Source organism: Onychostoma macrolepis, chromosome 06 (assembly GCF_012432095.1).
Source record: "Onychostoma macrolepis isolate SWU-2019 chromosome 06, ASM1243209v1, whole genome shotgun sequence".
Taxonomy (NCBI): domain Eukaryota; kingdom Metazoa; phylum Chordata; class Actinopteri; order Cypriniformes; family Cyprinidae; genus Onychostoma; species Onychostoma macrolepis.
The window spans coordinates 28501993-28520551 of NC_081160.1; the positions used below are offsets into that span (position 1 = coordinate 28501993).

Sequence of the window (18559 nt, forward strand, 5' to 3'; positions counted from 1 at the left end):
GTGCCAAGTCGTCTCCAAGTGTCATTCAATGCTTAAAAGGTTCAGCAGAGGAATGCCTGACATACTGACTTAAGGACTTAATTGAGCAACAGAAGGCTTGACAGGAGAAATGTGCAATGACATATCATCAGAGACAGTCGAACGAAACCGAGTGAAAAGTGAAAACATCTGTAATTCATGCACTTCACAGCAAATTCAGAGCTCTTTTGGAAGCCAGAGAAGTCTAGTACTGTAGCTCTGGAGAAGCATCCACGGATAAAGCATGCAGGACCAGGCACGCTGACCAAAATGCTGCGTTTACAACGTCTCAGCATCTAAAATGGATATCGAACGTTTCAAACGCATGCCATATCCATGTCTATCAGGACTATCCACCTTCTCCAAGCTCGTTTTCAATGCACATGAATGATTTCCCCAAATGGAAGCTGTGAATGTAAAGTACATGCCCCAGATTTCTTAAAAGTTCCTCATGTTTGCGGTCCAGTATGCAGACCCTCTGGCGATCCGGTCCTGCGGGCTGAATTGGTTATTGGATACATCACACCATTAAAGGAGATTAACCAGGATTAGTGGAAACCCTTAGAGACACTCATTAAAAGAGGCTAAGTGTAAATGCTGTAGGGTACAAGATGTGCTTGCTGGATTACGCTCAGATTTATCATGTTAAAAGCCAGACTGAAAATATGCTCCACTGACATGTTGTGATTTTATGCAGAAACTTCTATCTTGCAAGTCTCGTTCAAAAACGTGTTCAAATGACAGCGGTGGAAGCTTTCAAAGATGCCGAAGTGATTTCATAAGGTGAAGGATCACTATTTGTAACTGATGGTAATTAACTCAAGCAATAATGTAGGAATGTAGAAAAATTTCATTAACATCCCATCTTTCCATCTCTAAGCCTGTGCAAATTCAAAAGGCGGACAGACTCAAAGTCTTAAGCTTCAATAATCATATTAACATCTAACAAGAAATTCCCTTTGACTAGTTCTGAAGCTTTACCTTCAGCCATTTTATGAAAGTGGATATTGAATTTTGAAACCATTTTTTTAACAAAAATAGAAACAAATTCAATTTCAGCTCTCTCATTCACTGTGCATTTTGATGTTGCGGAAAGCTGTTGTGCTAATCGTGAGCCTCATTTGCAAGGACGCTTTTCAAGGAACCACTCAGAACGGAGACCTCTAAGGGTCAAGTAACCAATCATCTATTCAAGAGGAAAAGAAAGAATAATTACCCCAAGAGACTGTTTCTGTGTCCATGAAGCTCAAGACCTATTGACCATGATGGGTAATTTAAAAAGAAAAACGTAACAAGGAACGATACTTACATTTGTTTTTGTGTGTTATCGCTAGACTCTTCCAAACTTTGGCAATTTCAGTTTAGATTCATTCAATGAAAACTTAGTCATAATGGTTAAACTGATAATCACAATTATTTGTCTCAAAATATAATCATGATTATGATTGTTGTTATTTGAGACATTTCATTGCACAGATAAAGCACGAATAAAGAGACTGTCAGTTTTCTGATTGAGAGGTTAAATTCTCATAAATTAAAACTCTCTACATTATGAAAACTGGTAAATCTCAAAAGCTTTTATGAAAAGCTAAAATAGTGAAATTCCTAATATTAACTCCAAATTACATTAATGTTTTTCTATTAATCAGGAACAAAAAAGATGGTTCAGCAACCACAATCACAAACAATAGTCAAGACCCATGTTTAGACATATTTCAATTTGGACTGGATTTATTATTTAGTTTTGATGGTAGATTTATGCAGTGCAAGAGCTGTGTTAAAAAACCCAGATTGGCTGTATTACATCTCAATGGAGATCACGCTAAATTACAATTTATTTGTTTGTCGACGTTTTGAGCTCATCTACATTATTTTCTTCTTCATGCATTGCTTAATATAAGCTTCAGTTAATACCACACGGTTGCCAGGTTGTGAAGATCAAGTTTTGATCATCTAAACATGGATGTGGAGAAAAACAGTGTCCTTTTAAGCGACAAGCTCTAATAGGGGGATTTAAACTACTGGCAACCCTAGACTGTAACGCTTCAGAAGTCTATATTTTTTCCTCCTCTTTTTAAACATTTTTTTTTTTAAAGAAAATGTAGATTTGGATTTAGAGAGTTTTATATGATTTTTAAATACATTTTAAATACATAGTCATGGAAAAAATGTCGTCAACAATTTTTTTCCTCATAGTTTTCATTAATAAAATTAACACTAGTTTAACACTTCTATTTAGGGACCTCCATATAAAACAAGGATGCACTGCTTTAAATGGTTGAGCAGCAACTAAGAGGTATTAATGGTATTAATTGAAGCTTATATTAAGCAATGCAAAAAGAAGAAAATAAATCAACAGGTCTATCTGTGTAACAAGAGATTTTCTCTCAAGACAGAAGCAGAAACACATGACTTGGATGTCTTTGGATAAAGGAGCTGAGCCCAAAGTAACACAATTATCTTCTTTCCTTTTCACCTTTTTTCGGCTGCCATTAAGGGAGAATTAATTGACACATTATCTTCCCATTAAGTGGTGATTTTCCTATCAGATGCAGCCACTAGTGATAACAGGACAGCACCACACACTCATTCATTCTCCTTCAGGATTACAGGCTATACCTGAGGACAGAGAGAAATGTTTTTCTGCACTGGTGTAAAGTACTATTGCTAAATCAATTTACGATTGGACTGCAGGTGGCCAATTTACTCAAAATTACACATTTTATACGATCTGTTCATAATTGTACACATTTTACCCAAGAAACCAAATGTGAACTACCCCAGTCAGTCAACCACAGATGGGTTGTTCCTATTATGCTGTTCATTTATGATGTCCTCATCGTCTATATCTAAATGTAATGGATTAAATATTAAATTCACATTTCTTTAGAGATGGAAATCATATCAATTAGGTCATTTTTTAAATATTTTAAAAATTCCATTGCTTTTAAATATTCAAAGTAGGCAATTCAGTTGGTCTTTCTCTAATCAAAATGTTTCAAACTAAAATTATTTTCTTGCAAATTGAAAATTTAATTGGTAAATAAGTTTTTTCATGTCTCTTTTGTTGTCAGTTCCTTCATGACCTTTGTTCTTGCTACAGTGTGTAAATAATCAAGCCATAAGTAAAGTTTGACTGACTGAGATTGACAAGAGCATGTTTTTGTATTACTTAATGTTAATGCATTTTTGATGATATATCTAATATTCAAAGAACACATTAATATTAAAAATATTAAAAAATATGCTCTAGACAAGCTCGGCCAATTGAACTTTATTAATTATATCTTATCAGTGTCTGAGCTTGACCAGATCAAATTCCTGAAAGTCTGATATACCATTTTAATGAAAAACTTAAATTTCAACAAAAGCATATGAAATATTTACGAGTGACAGACTTCAAAAGGAACTGGAGAAGAGGAATGACCCTGTAAGTCTTCTGGTTAACAACCAGACAGAACACAGTAAAGTCTGAGATAAAGTCGCCGGGTTCATGTTCCTGAAGAGAAGAGAATTTAAAGCTCAATACGCATCTCATCTGGTGAATAGCCTGAAATGAATCTGTGTGCCAAAGACGAGGATTGAACACTGATGCAGCTTTTCTTACCCAAGACCACATAAGCAGCTCTTCGGGATGTGAGGCTTTCAGGGGTCTCTCTTGATCCGTGCGTGTTGTTTGTTGCCAGAATCAAGCAGGCGAAAAAACAGAACTCTATGCGATGGAACGGGTTCCTCTTGTAAATGATTCAAGGATCAGTCATGCCTGATTAGGCCTGAGCCAGAGATATTGGAGAAAATGGAGGGCTTGTGTACTTCTGAGCCCTGCTGAAGCTGACTGACAACAGTGGGCTTCCAACATGTTCGATACTGTAGATGGCAAAGTGAGCTTTTATTTGATGCACAATAAAAGCTTGTAATGCTCCATTCTTTGCCAAATTGGTTCAGACAAGATGACACAATGACAAGAAGAAAGGCATGATGGGATATGACTTGGGCTGTGCCAGCAAAAAGTCAGTCAAAAACAGAGAACTGTGCTTTAATCACTATATCTCAGCTCTTTCAACCTATATAGATCATTATAAACAAACTGACGAATTACTAAACAAGACGTTACTAAAATTACAATTCCACTTCCATTTAGCACCCATTCCCCTACTATAAAAAAAAGAAAAGAAAAAAATCATAAAAATCTGGCTAAAATCTATTTTAAATATGGGAAAATATATTTATAAATATATATGCAAGTATATAAACTGTGCAGCTTAAGTGTTAAAATTTTCGATAAACCTTCATATTAAAAATTATATTACAAAATGTACTTCAAAGAGCAAAAAATCTAATCTTAAAATACATTTTTAAAATATTTAATAAAAATATTTTGGACAATATAAATGTATATTCAAAACGTACATTAAAAACAGGCAATATTTTTTTATATACTAAAAAGTATGAGAAAATACAAGTAATAATTAAAAGAAAATATATATAAATATATTATGTCTAATGTATTAGAGATGAAAAGCAGCAGCAAGAGACTGAAGGTCTTTGGCATGCAGTGGAAAAAGTCTTGTCAGACGTCATATTGTAGCAGCAAAGGGTTCCTTCATTAATTCAAAAGCTTGACCCCCGGGGTTACGAGCAACGACTCATGAACTATACGACCTGACACCAACGTGTACTACCGCAGCTTGGCAGTAATGCATTTACTAAGCTAGATAAAGCATGGAAAATACATCTCTGATTTATCACGCCAAATGAAATGCTAAACAATTTTTAGCATTTGTTAAATATTATATAAGGCACTGTTGCATGTTACTGCATTTCTGCTGTGTTTTGCTGCTCAGAGGCTGCTCTTTTATAGCTCAGGAGAAGAGGCTATTTAAACCTAATTGAGTTTTCAGTTCATTCAGTTTCAATAAAATATCAAATTTGTCTTTGACTATTCTTGGGAGAAATGCAAATACAAACAAATGAGTCAACTCTTGATGTTCAGTACAGTAAGAGTACAGAGCTCTAACACTGTGAATAAAATAACATGGTTTAGATCATTTGATCAAAAATATCTGAGCTAACACATGTGAGATTATTAGAGCCTTAATTTCTTCTGTTGAAAAAAATCCTCAGAAGCAGTAGACTTATAGTAGGCAAAGGTATAAAAAAAAAAAAAGAATAACGTTGACTGTATCTTTTTAAACACAGTGTGAAATAAAAAGAAAACATGCATTTGGGATACTTTGCTTTATGCAATAAACCACATTTCTTAGTGCCAGCAAAACCAATACTATCACAAAGCTGAAACACTTGATTTGCCAGACATGTTGTCGATTTATATAATAGCTGCTGGCTGATAATGAGTTTTAGCCGAGGTAATTTTAAGCAAAAATCAACTGAATACAAGATACTTCTGATGTCTTAAAACAAAAGTAAAAGTGATCTGGACTGAAATTAGCAGAATATTACACAAGAATACAGCAAATATTAGTGAAAATTATGTCCTTATTATAAAGTCTAATACTTGGAGCATTTCCCCTTAGGTGCCAGAATGTTTAATATTTCATTAGAATTTTTTTTGTGTTTTCTATGTGTGTGTGTTTCTTTTAAGACAAGCTGGTGCAAAGAGTGAGAGATAGCGAGGGTGCAGTGTCTGTGTAATACATCACCAAACACACACACACACACACACACACATACACAGAAGAAGCCTAAATTAACCCATAACTCATGGCAGAGGTCAGACCTTCTTATATAGAAAATATTCCTTTCAGCAAATACTGCAGGAAAAGAACATTTATTATTGATAGAAAAACACATAGCAATATATAATAAACCAATGACTTGGCTTAAAGCTCACTGGAATTTCATCCATCAAATGAATGTTCTCTTCATCTAGCAATATTGACCACTGTCATGAGCTTTGAACAATGAAAAAAGGGCACTTCTGTAAATAAGCTGCAGGCCGGGGTTAAACTGAGCCAAGCCAACATATTCCGTATAGACTTGAGTAATATTTGTATATTGATTGCATATGGTGTTTATTTGATTTTGCTTTTAAGGGAGGGCTTTGTTTGTTTTCTGACAAATATTTGAAGGGTACTAAAGTGGCACATTTTGCCATTCACTTTAATGCAAAAAGTGCACTACTTTACTGTAAAAACCATATACCTCATAATAACAAAATGTGTTAACATATTGTCAATTTTGTTTTTGAAAGAATTGTCTTATACTGACTGCATAAAAAAAGACAACATATTTTTTTGCAATATTGGGAAATATTATTACAATTAAAATGAATATTAATATATATTAAAAATATTAACAATTAAAAATATTAAAATAAACAGGGAAACAAACATTTTCTAGTTAAATATACTTTAAAATGTTATTTATTTCTGTGATGGCATTTATTTGAAACAGAAATCTTTTGTAACATTATAAAGGGCTTTACTGTAAATTTTGCTTTAAAAAAAGTATTAATTTCTTAAAACATCCTTCTGACCGCAAACTTGTGAACGGTAGCATACATAATAATTCTTTTGCCCACCTCCAAAATCTCAATTTAACCTCTGGTGGTGGCTCCCCATGTGGCTTGAGTTCCAAGGAAATGCTTATTCATTTCCACGAAACACATCAGATATATTCACTGCAAGCTCATTTTGTTCTTACTCTAAAAAAAAAAGTGCTCTTACTGAACGCACATAATTGGGTCTGATTTGCCAAGCATGAGCCTAATTGCAGTCCTGGTGAGGCAGGTGATGGAAATAGCTCATGAAATTGACTTCAAAAGAACTTGTTGTCTTTTCTTCCACGGATATGACTGAATTCAGACTGCTAATTTAACTTAAAGTGAAGCGGAGCACGGTTTACTTTAACCTCCTCTCTCTTTCTCAGTAAGCAGGATTCGCCATGCCCTCTGGCCAATGTTGCGGTCGGTGTTTGACATATCTGAACGCATGAATAACATTTTCATGAAATTTTCACAAAGGTGTATCTATAATTCACATGCCCTTTCTTAGCTAGTTCTGATTAGAGAGAGATGCTTGAATCACTGCCGGGATCTGCTCGCCGTATCTCTCATGCACATTTACTATTCAAAACATTTTCATCAGGATCCTCGTTCCAGACATTCTTGTCAAAAACGCCAAACCGAGGCCGACCTTGTTGCAGTGCTTCCTCTAATTAATGCTCATTCAAGACTTTCATGCCAAACACATTTAGCTCAGTTCGTCTAAAAATACTCAGCCCACCCACATTCAAAACAAATTTGCAAATCATATTCCCCAGATTGCAAGATTGTTTGCTGTTTAGTGACTGAATGAAGAGTGATTTTATATACATGAATTGAAAAGATCAAAATTTAATTTGCTTCAAATTTACAGTTATTACACAGATGTTATAACACAAAATCTCTCACACAAAACCTTCAGTCCAACACTTTATGACTTAATATACGCAGTTCATAACAGTATATGCAGCTGTATTATAAAAACAAAACTCTCCAAAAAAACTTTATTGCTTTTTAGATCAAAACAGAAGATTAGGAATTCTATTATATTTCATTATCGACTTTGTCTCAGATGCCTCTTTTAAAATTTCTCAGGAGAAATCATAAAAAATAGATATAAATGAGACAACTGTAAATATATAGTAATATCTAGCATAGCTCAGACAGTTTGGGCTTGCAAGTTCAAATCTACAATGACTGATTGCAGACTTTGGTAATCTGAACACTTATTATGATGTCTTTTGAAACTCTAGAGGAGACTTCAGATGAGAAATGTCTCAAAGGAGGAAACTTTAGCAACACTCTCCATTTGCACTGCTTTTAATCTCTGTCCACAGTCTAGGTGAAACAACTGAGATATTTGAGATCTCATTTGAGATATTTCTTTCCTTATGCTTTGGCTATTAAACTTTAAAGGTGCTGTAAGCAATGTTTTTAATAACACATAAAATGTTCTTATTACTGTATCTGACAGATCTCACTGATATTGGTGTCCTGAGAAATAACACCTGTCTCTGTGAAAGCCCTATAGGCTTTGCAAAGAACACTTTTAGCCAAAGAGAAACAACTTCTATCTGCGAATGATTTGTTCAGTCTGCTTTCTGATATTTAACACCTTTAACATTTTTAAGGAATAGGCCTAGTTCACACCCAAATGAAAATTTTTTGAAAATTTACTGCCTCTCAGACCATCCAAGATGTAGATTAGTTTAATCAAAAATTTTGCATTTCATCACTTGCTCACCAATGGATCCTCTGCAGTGAATGGGTGCCGTCAGAATGAGAGTCCAAACAGCTGATAAAAATATTACAATAATCTACAAGTAATCCACACCACTCCAGTCCATCAATTAATGTTATGTGAAGCGAACTGCTGTGTGTTTTTAAGAAACAAATCGGTCACACTTTATATTAGGTGGCCTTAACTACTATGTACTTACATTAAAAAATAAGTACAATGTACTTATTGTGATCATGCTGTATTACAAAACACTATTGCTGCTATTGAGGTGTAATTATAAATGTAATTACAGAAATTAATTACAGATGTAATTACATATAGGTATTTAAAAAATATGTAAGTACAATGTAAAAACATGTATGTACACAATAAATGCATTGTACCAAATGATTAATTTAAATGTAAGTACATAGTAGTTAAGGCCACCTAATATAAAGTGGGACCAACAAATCTTTAAACTGTTCCTTCTGGCCAAAATACTAGTCCATAACCCAAAATAACACTTCCTTCAGCAGAAACAATCTATCCCTGTTGTCCTCTCACATCAATATCCACCAACATATTTGTTTAGAACTACTTTGGACTGTTTTTGCTTCTAAACGGTGTTTGTAAACTGTGCATGTTTCTCTTCTGAAGCAGATGAGATGTATTTGTTTCTTACAAAAACATAGCTTTTCACTTCAAAAGATGTTAATTGATGGCCTGGAGTCGTGTGGATTACTTGTGGATTATTGTTATGTTTTAATCAGCTGTTTGGACTCTCAATCTGACGGCACCCATTCACTTCAGAGGATCCATTCGTGAGCAAGTGATGTAATACTATGTCTCCAAATCTGTTCCAATGAAAAACATCTACGTATTGGATGGCCTGAGGGTGAGCACATTTTCAGAAAAGTTTTATTTTTGGGTGAACCAGTCTATGCCTACCCATTTAATACTTTCAAAAAACCAAATCAGAGGACAACATTGATAAACCAATGACAGAAGATCTGCTGAAATCAACAGCGCAACACAGACTTATCACAAAATCAACTAATCACTAAAAGTTACATCAAACCAGTTTTTGGCAGTATTAGAAGCTGTTCACACAGAATGCATTCGCTTTTATAAACGAGGGACGCCAGACATTAGCATCCAATTGCAGAAAAAGTAAGAGTCTTTCTTGAGATGTATTTTTAAAAGTTGCACTTCTTTAAACTTAAAGGGGTCATCGGATGCAAAATTCACTTTTACATGTTGTTTGAACTAAAATGTGTCTTGGCAGCGTGTGTCCACAACCACCCAATAACGATAAAAATTCATCCAGTGCTTTTAAAAAATCCCGATAAATCCAAACCCCTTTCTCATATCAAGCCTTGTCTTGGCAGAATGACGTAGTTCTTCAAAAGGGTGTTGTTGTACACTACCATAGAGAAATTTTAACCAAAGTATGTTATAGACTTTTCATTAAGACCCTGAAGAATCCTATCAACTTGTGCAAAACTTGTGTGAACCAGCCTTTATGTGTGTGTAAAAACCTGCAGCGGCTTTAAAATCCCCTCTCAGTATTTCCAGAGAACATGCATGCTGCACAAAAGCCCTGTTAACATTTGTCAGTATAAACGCTGAACTTTAACACCTCTGCTCAGATCAAACACTGCTAATCTATGTTTGTAGAGACTCAGGCTTGGGAACCGAAGTTGCACGTACCTCTCAGATCTTCTCTGTGAGCAGGAGACGGATGCGGATATACTGCTTGGTCCCAGTGCTTGTGACCTGGAGTGCGTGAGGGATCCTGCGGTTCAAAACAAAGCAAATAGTAGCAGAATTTCAGCAGCTGAACATGAGTGCATAAGAGTAACACATTTTTACATTTTCGGAGGAAAAATGAGTGGTGCCTCCCTGTGCAAACTTCACCGCCTCAATGTTATAGGTGTTTTCTGTGTTCTCTGTGTTTTTTGGGGGGTTTTATCACGTTGCTATGCAGTTTCTAGGGTTTTCTGGGTGGTTTCTTACTGGCCCAAGTGAAAAGAGTAAGTCTCTGATATTAGGGTCTGTAGATATGGCTGAAGTCCCTTTGGTTAAGTTTTTTCACCCATCAAGTGAAGAATCACAAGCATTATTGCTTAAAGTACGCATTTCCTCAACAAGCCGCAAGGTTTGAAGTATCATTCATGTTTGTAACACAAACAGTGCAGGATGGGAATTTAAATACTTATGGATCAGGGTTTGCAGACTTTTAAAAATAAAGGTTCTTTGGCATCTTAAAGGTTCTCTGACATTTATGGCTCCATTTATTCATAGAACCTTTCCATTCCACTAAATGCTATTTATAGTGTAAAAAGGGTCCTTAGATTTATCTTCAAACTAAAAAAATGGTTCTTTTAAGAATTGTTCACTGAAAGGTTCTTTGGTGAACTTAAAATGGTTCCTCTATGGCACCATAGGATGAAAGGGTGTACAGTATGAGTAATAATAATGCATGATGGAATTTGTTCTCCAATAGTGAACAGCCAATTTAAATTTTCCAGTGGAAGCTGAATTTGAGAGAAAAAAAAGTGATATTTTCATTTCAATGTCTCTCTCTTGACCTTCATCATAAGTCTTATCTTTCACAGTCACGCCTAATGGAAACTTCTATTGACAGCATAACTCGTGAGTAACTTGAGATATTCCATCATTTCAGTCATGAAGATGCTGACAAACATAAGCCTGTTTCACATCAAGGCCGGCCAAATGGAGAGTCGAATGGAGGACGATCAATCTAAGCACAGTTCTGATGTTTAATTCTGAATGTGTTGCAGGGGCTTTATCGTGGGATTAGTTGTTTGGGTGGCGGCAGCCACTGACATTTGAGGAGCATTCCAGTCATACAATATCCCGTCCACTCAGCCACTGCCCCCTGCTGCAATAAGCACTGACAGTCACGCCACGCATCCTCCCCAAAACATCACTCAGATACATTAACTGAAAAAGAAACTTTAGACAACATCAAACACTGAAGCTGAAATGCCAAAAATCTAGGATTAAATGGCCTAAGAAAAGAAAAGAAAAGAAAAAGAACTGTGGTTGGCAGAACTTTGCATAAAAACAGTGTTGAAGTTACAGACATTAAAGGATGCCATTTTGGTGACTGAATACTGTATTTGGCATGAAATTATAGAATGTTAAATAATATACAAAGCAAAACAAAAATCAGTAGTTTACTGTAAATAATTTACAAAGACAACAACAAATATAATTGCAATATTATAAAAAACTTTAACTTAATAACATAAATGCATATAAAACACTTCAACAATTTATGACCCAAACAAATATGATGTTTCATGTAGGGAAAATTAGAACACAATTCATTTTTACATTTGAATTTTTACAAGTGTAAAAATATTTAACCATAACAGCATACATAAAAGTGCTTTGATTCATACAGTATATAATTTCCATAAACTGTAGGTTATTCACATTTTTTACTACAATATTTTAAAGCAAAATTCTCTTTTAATATTTTTCAGCATTTTTCTGTATATGGTAAGGCAACTTAACTAGTTTACTGGCAGCAATGGTTTATATCCACATGTGAAGAGAGCATTATGGTGTGTGTGTGTGTGTGTGTGTGTGTGTGTGTGTTTTGTGAAAAGTCAGGACATAGATTTGTACCGTATAATGACAAAGGTATTACAAGGTGAAGGTGACTTTTCAGGACATTGACCCATGTCCCCACTTTTCAAAACGCTTATAAATCATACAGAGTGAGGTTTTTTGGGGGAAAGTTGAAATGTACAGTCTCCTGTAAGGGGTAGGTTTAGGTGTAGGATTGGTGTAGGGCAATAGCACATACAGTAAGTACAGTATAAAAACCATTACGCCTATGGGATGTCCCCACTTTTCACAAAAACGAACATGTGTGTGTGTGTAGGTGGGTGAAATAATGAGGTTATGATATCCTCTGAATAACTAACTGAATTCATTACACATCACAGAGACCTACAGTGTGTTAACAGCACAACTGCCAATTTACTCATTAAACTTTCATGTACATGTAATCTAAATTTCTAATTCATGATGATTGACTTGACCAAACGAATTAATTAGTCTGATAAGCCTTTTTAATTTTTGATATTTTGAAAAATATGAATATGGCCTGAATGTGAAAAAGTTTGCCAACATAAAAATGCCCACGAGGCTTTAATATTCCTGACATTTAGCTGGCTTAAAGTAATTTTTGCCACTGCCTTGTGATGGAAGAAAAAAAGTATAATGACTAATAATATCTGAACTTTTCATGACAAAGCTGCAAGCTAATCCAAATATATCCAACTGCCATGTCAATGTCACTTCAGTGGTGCTAACTACTTAAAGCAGGGTTATAGTTAGTATCTTGAACACTGGGAAATCACAAGACACAGCATTTGACCTTAACAGTACATTTCTAGAAGTTGAGAAATAATTAATAGCAATGATAAACCACCTTTTGACAACTGAGAAATTTCTGAATGAATCACTAACCACTAAATCATTAAAATTTGGTAGCACTGCTAGCATTTGGTAAACTGCTTTTACATTTTTTTTATTTTTTATTTACAAGTGTAAATAGAATCTTAAAGGTTTGACATGCAAACATATTTTACTGGCATTCAAACATACAAATTTTGTCCAAATGTGAAGATTCATCTTAATGCATGGACCCATTATTTTATAAAAGCCTCAATTTTAGTGCTGGCACTGCAGTGTGTTATTTGAATTCAGCAGCTGTAAGTGGTCAACTTGAGTTGGCTGTCCTTGAGGTAGGCAACTAATGCCCTAGATAAGCTAATGGCAGTACAAGCCGAGAAAGACCGTAATGGACCAACCAATATAAACAACAATAAAAATTTTTTTTTTTTTTTTTAAATCATCCAAAAACACTCTGCACACAGTCACATCTCTACCTTAAAGTAATATTCTGTTATTTAATGACAACACATTAAGCTGTACATAACCGAAAATATTCATCTAATGGCATGACAATAAAAAGAGAATAAGTCCTTCAAAATCTTTCATAATCAAAAATAGAAGCACATCATATAAGGGCATGAGTAATACAAAGCATTACTGTTGAAAAGGTATGAACAAATGGCTTAAAGTGCTTCACTGTGTTTGGAAGGTCAAACCGTATGCTTTTCTTAATACTAAAATCCATACCTGGCCACATACTGGCAATAATGGACTTTCAAAGCAAAAGTGCATGTACTGAAGATCATATGGAGTCATGGAGGACTTTCAAAAGACATGCATACATGTATATGAATGTAGAGACGAGAAGCGTGAGATTGGAAAAAAGACAGGAGAATACATTTTACTTGTTTGCCATGATGACCTCCAAAGCGGCAACTTGGGCAGAACATGACTAACAAACCTTAAACAATTTCTGAATATTTATTTTTATTTTAGTTCAGTGACACTGCATTTCAAACCATCATGTTGTTGCAAATCTCAAATACTTATTAGTCCAGTTACATCTTCAACAGATCAAACTGTTGCTTTTGTAATTAGATGTAATTAAAAATCTAGCTGACTTGCAAGAATACAAGACTTTGTATGAGACCAGCATAACAGACCAGCTAAAAAAAAAAGGCAGTCCACCTTGACTGCATTTTTGGCATCATAAAGCATGTTTCCAGCCAGCTGTGCACTGCTGCAGACACATAAGATGCCCTAAAATGCTGCCTAAGTAGACAGCTCACTAGGTTTTGAGAGACAGCCAGGAAATCACAGAAGCAATTTCACAACATGCTTGGAGGGTCATTCCACAAATAGGGTGCCTTGGTGTCCCTAGTGCTAACATATGTAAACAATGTCTTTAACAATGAAAACCTGACACCAACTTTTATTATATAAGTATATATTTTATTTTCATCTTTTTTTTCTCTATGAGAATGCCTACTTTGTCTGTCTCCACACCCGTTTCCCCAACCTATTATATATATATATATATATATATCTATATATATATATAAGATATATATATATATATATATATAGATATATATATAGGCTATATAAAAAAGGTAATATTACAAATATATGTAACAATATCAGCTTAAAGAAACTGAAAAAAAAGAAAAGAAAATCTGTCACCTTTATAAAAGCATTCAATAACTGCAATATATATAAACATAGATTAACAATTTGGCTCAAAATGTAATAAATGCAATTTATTAACACTAAAAACATCCTTTGTCTCACATATCTTAAAGAAATTTACTTTTGTCACCTTTTCAAAACGGAAAAGGCACACATTTCGTGGAATGAATGACCCAGGAAAACAGACCCCATTGAACTAAATCAAGTCAAGATATCTGCGCGGCATGTCCACATTTTCGGTGTCTCAGTAGCATAACATGGACAACTGCGGTGGAATAGCAGATCTAGCATGTTATTCAACAGTCCAGACGTGTTTAAATGTTCGCAGGATCTGCAGTAAAGAGTCGCGCGCTGCGCTGCGCTGCATTGACACGCGCTCCAGAACACACAAACATCACATCAGTCCTCACACAAAAATATCATTTTGATCAATATAAAAAAAGAGAAAAAAAATCGCTCCACAACTTTGAAACATAGCTGTTCTTTCAAAACTGAGAAAAAAAAAAAAAAAAAAAAAAAAAAAAAAAGAAAAACGTCTTTTCTCATTGATGTAATTCGTCAGGAACAACATGTGAATGTCCAACTGATAAATACAAAGAACGAAAGAAAAAAATATTTAAAAGCAAAACAAAATCGTGTCCAGCACTTGCTCCTTTACAGGATATTGAACAAAATAAAGAAACTAATATACTCAAAGGCTGACTCACGTTAACCAAAGTTAACCAAAACCTGACGTTCCCCCTCTCCAAGAAGGTAAAACATTAAAAACCGGCTTCAGATGAGTGTCAGCTGAACTCAGAAGAAGAACAAAATGCAAGCACATCCCAAATCAAAAGAGGACGTAGAAAAGAGGTAAAGATGAAGACAAGAGAAAATGAGGAGAAAGTACTCACCGGTGAAAATGTCAGAGAGCAAAAATGTGGAAAGAGCAACAAGAGAGAGAGAGAGAGAGTGCGAGGAGGAGGAGCTGTCAGCGGCGCAATGACTGAGGAAAGCAGTGCTTCTACAGTATACACAGCGCTGGTGTGGAGCAAACCATCGCGACTGCGCAGGGGGAAACAGACACACAATCTGTCTATTTAAAGGTGCACTCAGTAATTTTGTAATTAAACTCAGTAATTTGTTAATTAAAAAAGTTTTGCAGCTAAGTAAGGAACAGTATTTTTGAGAAATAGCATTAAAATGATATTTACTCACATGAGATTAATAGTTCAGTCTTCTAGAAAAAGCTTGCATTCTTTTTATTGCAACATAACAGAAATGACACAGGTTACAAGGCATTACAGAACTTAAAACCGTGAGGCAATTTACTAGCAATTTCTGAGTGAAAAGTGTTTCTACACCAATTTATTTTTAGTGAAGTGTTGTTGTTACCATGCTTTATTTTACATGGCGAGTTGAGCTGACATCACAAAACTATCTGTCATTCAGTTGACCAGGTTAATAATTCAACAGCCTGTCAAGTATTCCTATAGCACTTCCATCCAGTGCTCAAACCCAACAAACATATTATATATATTGTATATCTGTAATGTAAAAAAAGTCTGACATCTGAGCTTCGCATCAGAGCTGTGATGTGTACATGTTGTAGGCTACAGTGGTTGTCCAGGTAACCTTAGGAGAATTTTAATTTATAGTTCAGAACCGTAGTAAAAACATTTTGACAGCATAGTGACAACCTTCAGACAATAATGTCAACCATTTCAGCACGTTGTCACAACCCTCCAGTAACATCCTGTGTTTGCTGGGATTTTTTAATACTATGTGAAATAATACACAATGTCTGCAACAACATAGTGATACACTATTATTTCTGCAGAAAAGAAAATTGCATACTGTACACAGTATGCATACCGAATACTGCAGCTAATATGTAGTTTTACAAATAAAAGTTCCAAAAGGGGGTTTTTGCACCCAGAAATGCCATAAAAGAACCACTTTTAGTACTCTAAAGCAGTGCTTCCCAAACCATCCTGGAGGACCCCTAGCCCTGCACATTTTGTATGTCTCCCTTATCTAACACACCTGATTCAACTCATCAGCTCGTTAGTAGAGACTGCAAGACATGAATTGGGAAGCAAGAACCGTTTAGTTAAAAGAACCATTTCTTTTAACATTTTAATAATCTCGAGAACCTTTTTTACTACCATAAAGAAGCTTTTCTGCAATGAAAAGTTTCCATGGATGTTAAAGGTTCTTCATGGAACCATCAATGCCATTAACATTATTTATTGTATTGCAGTGTTTTTGCAAACATTAAGAGGGTCTATTCACTGTAAAAAAAAATCCAACTTTCGAAAAGTTCTGCTAACTAATGTAAAAAAAGTAGCCTAAACAAAGAATTTTTAGTAGAAGTCAGTTTAATTTTTTGTGTGAACTGAACAAAAATACTCTAAACATGTCGCTAGCAAAAGTTGTTTTGTTTACCTTACTTAGATACTCAAGTATTTGTTCACAACATATCCAAATGTTCTCCCAACTTTTCGAATTGAGTCATCTGAACAAACAATTTTGCATTGAACAATATTGCACAAGTTCCCAGCATGCATTGCAGCTTGAAAACATTTTATGTTAATTATTATTAAAATATTATCATCGTTTTAAATTTTACTGGGTTAATTTATGCTGCTGCTGCTGTTGTCACTGTCAGTCTGCTGTCATATGGATCAGAGTTCATATTTTTACTGATTTAAAATTTGCTGATCATCACTATGGTTGAGAATCATGTGCTGAGGTACTGTATATGTGCATCTCATTGCAGCTTGTCTATCAGCATAAATGTTTGCCTTTACTTCTAAGAGGCAAATACTACCCATATTATGAAGAAGGCTTTGAAAATAAACAAAAATCTAAAAGAAAGAGGATTGTTAAAAAAGATTAGCATTGCTAAATGCTAAAAAACCTTTGGTTGCTCTGACAGATCTTTTAACACTCAGTAGACTGACATTTAATCATTAGATGAACTAAAGTTTTTAAATGGCCGGTTGCTAGTTGAGTTAACTTAACAAGTTGACTGCAATAGGTTGCCATATTTTTTGAGTTGGGTCAATTTTTTTTTTTTTTTTTTTTTACAGTGTTGTATTATATGCAACTTTGAGGTTAATTCCAATTTGTTGACATTACAAAATGTCTGACTTCTAGAAGGGTGAAAATAGTTGGACTATTTGTGTGCACATCAAATATCTTGAGAGATTACAAACTGTATTCATATCTATTATAGTTTCTTAAGAAAAAAAAAATGTATATCAAAAGTTCACATCACACCCCACAGTGTCTCTGTGCGCACATGCACACACACACACACACACACACACACACACACACACACACACACAAACAATCACACAGCACTACACACTCAAGCAGCCATGCCTCTCTCAAAGATATGAGACAATGCCAGACAGCGACACTTAGGGCAAGGATTACTGAGATGTTTTTCTCGGGTATTTACCGTATCTCCGCGGGGCTTATGCGCCCATTTCACATCTATTTTTTTGTTTACGTTGTGATGGAGACATCATACTGTGTGCAAGCAACAGCTTAGCCTTGAGCCCAGAGCTACAAGATAAAATTAAACTGAAAGCTGGAGATTTTAATTCAATTCCTCAGAGGGAAGTAAAAATTTATCAGGGCGAACAAATATAGATATGCCACTATTAATGATAACACGGGAGGTGAGAGGCACAGGTGACACTTTGAGGGAGTGTGGGAGGAAAACGGCAACTGTAGAAAAAGAAACAGAAAGCCAGTAAATGAGAAAACAACTGAATGAGGATTTAGGAAACAACCTACCCAAGACAGAAGAGCAGCAGAGAGAGAGAGAGAGAGAGAAAACAAGCATCAATAACGCACATTAGTCCTAGCACATCTGCTCCAGTTGAAACTCCTCCAAATTCACAGCTTCACACCATCCCTTGAGAGTTTAACTCTCTCCATAGTGCTCTCAAGATTTGTTGAATCCTGTTAACGGGGGAAAAAAGCCCCGAAGAAGAGATCCTATTAAAACTGACTGGTGTAGACAAAAAGACTGGATATCTGTGTGGATTTGTCGCACTGTGATTTGCTTATTTCAAATATGATGCAAAAGAAACAGAAGCTAAATGCCACACAGGTCCTGCGAGAAAACACCACGACAATAACAAAAAGAGCCTTGATTTTATGCTTGTCTGTAAAAAGAGACCATTACGCAAAGA

At 35.1% G+C, this 18559-nt stretch overlaps 1 protein-coding gene across 1 annotated transcript in view; it reads right to left on the reverse strand.

Annotated features, from left to right (window-relative positions):
• raly (RALY heterogeneous nuclear ribonucleoprotein) overlaps positions 1 to 15389 on the reverse strand; it is an 83610-nt gene extending 68221 nt beyond the window's left edge. Inside the window, exons 1-2 of the mRNA XM_058778263.1 lie at positions 15260 to 15389; positions 9951 to 10035 (exon numbers count right to left, since the gene is read on the reverse strand). The gene's annotated coding sequence lies outside the window, so the exon portion shown is untranslated. The remainder of the gene's footprint in view (positions 1 to 9950; positions 10036 to 15259) is intronic.
• Between the last annotated feature and the right edge of the window lie 3170 nt (positions 15390 to 18559).